Here is a 2,457-nt window from a genome sequence, read left to right on the forward strand (position 1 = left end):
TCCCTAAGAATAGGATACCTTTCTGTCACCCAAGCTGGAGTACAGTGGCACCATCATAGCTTACTGAAGACTTGACCTCCCAGGCTCAAGTCATCCTCCCACCTCAGCCTCCCGAGTAGCTAGGATGATAGGTGCACACCACCACACCCAGATAGCTTAAAAATTTTTTTTTTGTAGAGACAAGGTCTCACTTTGTTGCTCAGACTGGTCTCCAACTCCTGGCCTCAAGCAATCCTCCCACCTTGGCCTCCCAAAGTGCTAGGATTACAGGCATGTAATACCATGCCCGGTCCTTGTTTTTAATTTTTTTTTTAGAGACAGGATCTCGCTCTGTCACCCAGAATGGAGTGCAGTGGTGCAATCATAGCTCACTACAGCCTCAAACTCCTGGCCTCAAGCAATCCTCCCACGTTAGCCTCCTAAGTAGCTGGAATTATGGGCAAGCACCGCCATACCCTGAATTCTATTTTTACAGAGGATGGAGAAAATAGATTTCAACAGCTGCCTACTAGTGGCTTCCACGAGGTGAATTCATGTTTCGGGATTTCCATTATATTGACTCTAAAATGGGAATGGTACCACTGTTTCCTCATGTGAAGACCTTAGTACAGTGCCTGGCAGGCAGTGAACCTGTGATACATGGATATTCAGTGTTAGCAAATCTCCGTAGCCTCTGTTGGGGTTCTAGGATATATTTAGGGAGGGGAACTATGAATGGAGCTGGGCTTCCTGGCAGCCAGATAGAAAGGATCTGAACACACTAAGATTTGGGACCTTCACTGAGATGCGATCACTCTTGGATTTCGTCTGGGGAAATCCAAGCGTCTGCAGTTCTGCCCCTCTCTTGGAATTCAGGCCAGCTTCCTTTGTGTTCAGCGTGAATGTGGAGTTGGTGCTCTGCTGCCAGAAATTGTCAGCCAGGGTTCCTGCATCCCAGAGTCTAGAGTGAGATGACCAGCCAGCCCCAGGGCTGCTTGGCCAAGGTACCTCGAGGACTGAATTTTCATTTCTCAGCCTCATTGACCTTTATGCCTCCAAGACATTGTGTTCACCATTCATAATTTTAGCTCAGTTCACTTGGAAAAGCCCAACCACACAGCAGAGACCTTGAGAAAGGCCCCGTTCTGTACTTGGTGGGTCCAAGCATGGCCAATTCTACCTGAAGGGTGGTGTCAAGCACCTCCCTGTGTTTGACCACAGCCAGGAGACTTTCATCCAGCTGTAGCCAGGGGACTTCCACTCATGGGAGTCACCAAACATGCTTCTTTTATTTTTTATTCTTTTAGAGACAGAGTCTCACTCTGTTATCCAGGCTGGAGTGCAGTGGCACAATCACAGCTCACTGCAGCCTCGACCTCCTAGGCTCCAGTGATCCTCCTTCCTCAGCCTCCCGAGTAGCTGGGACTATACAGGTGCATACCACCAAGACCAGCTAATTAAAAATATATATTATTATTATTATTTTGTAAAAACAGGGTCTTGCTATGCTGCCCAGGCTGGTCACAAACTCCAGGGCTCAAGTGATCCTCCCACCTTGGCCTCCCAGAATGCTGAGACTATAGGCATGAGCCACTGTGCACAGCTGAAGTGCCCTTCTGAAGCACATGGGGCCAGGCTGCTTGGCCACATTTTCCAGATAAGTGGCTGAATCCCAGAGAAGAAAAGGGACTGGTCAAGGCCACCCAGAGGGGTGAGACCACCTCTCCTCTTCCCTCTTGTGCCCCTCCCTACCATCTCTTCTCCACATCATATGCAAAGTGAGCTTGTTGTCCGGCAGTAACTGGGTCCCACAGATGCCTGCTCAAAACCTTTCAGAGGCTTCCCTGCCTACACAGTTGAATCTCAGCTCCACATGGCCTGGACCTGGGAATTTCTTCTGCATTCTGAGCCCCTGCCACTCCCTCTTCCTCCCCAGCCCGGGCCACACTGCCCACCGTCTTTGGTGGCTGTTCTAGGAATGCACCAAACCTGCCTTGGGGACTATGCCTTCTCGACTCCCTTGCCTGGCATGGCCTCCACATGCCCTGGCAATGCTTGTCACACAGCCAGCTCTTTCATGTCCTTCAGATGGCAGCTCAGAGGTCACTTTCTGGAGCACCCGTGGTTGGGGCCACACTAGGACCTTATGGCACTCACTCTCTGGCAAACGCCTGGGACTCTGCCTGGGGGGCTGTCTCTGCCTTCCAGAAGACTCAAGACCAGCAGACGACGCCAAAGGTCTGGAGTGGCGAAGCCCCCAGATGCTCACCCAACCAATGACTTTCAGGAGCTGATGTACCCACATGCATCCAATACATCACTCCATCAAGTTCCTTCCCATCTTCATCTGGAAGTTTCCAGGTGAGTTGCTTGTTGCCTATTTGTTTCCCCAACTCAAATGCAAGCATCTTGAAAACAGGTTTATGATCACCCTCTTCCCCCAGTCCATGTCCCCAGCCCCAGGACAGCTCCTGACCC

The 2,457-nt window shown here is 50.8% G+C and overlaps 1 protein-coding gene across 5 annotated transcripts in view; it reads right to left on the minus strand.

The window, feature by feature from the left end:
• TVP23A (trans-golgi network vesicle protein 23 homolog A) overlaps positions 1-2,104 on the minus strand; it is an 87,158-nt gene extending 85,054 nt beyond the window's left edge. For all 5 annotated transcript variants that reach the window (XR_001828512.2, XM_037742510.1, XM_037742511.1 and 2 more), the window contains exon 1: positions 2,099-2,104. The gene's annotated coding sequence lies outside the window, so the exon portion shown is untranslated. The remainder of the gene's footprint in view (positions 1-2,098) is intronic.
• Between the last annotated feature and the right edge of the window lie 353 nt (positions 2,105-2,457).

The sequence above is a fragment of the Cebus imitator genome, unplaced genomic scaffold (assembly GCF_001604975.1).
Source record: "Cebus imitator isolate Cc_AM_T3 unplaced genomic scaffold, Cebus_imitator-1.0 Scaffold122, whole genome shotgun sequence".
Classification (NCBI taxonomy): domain Eukaryota; kingdom Metazoa; phylum Chordata; class Mammalia; order Primates; family Cebidae; genus Cebus; species Cebus imitator.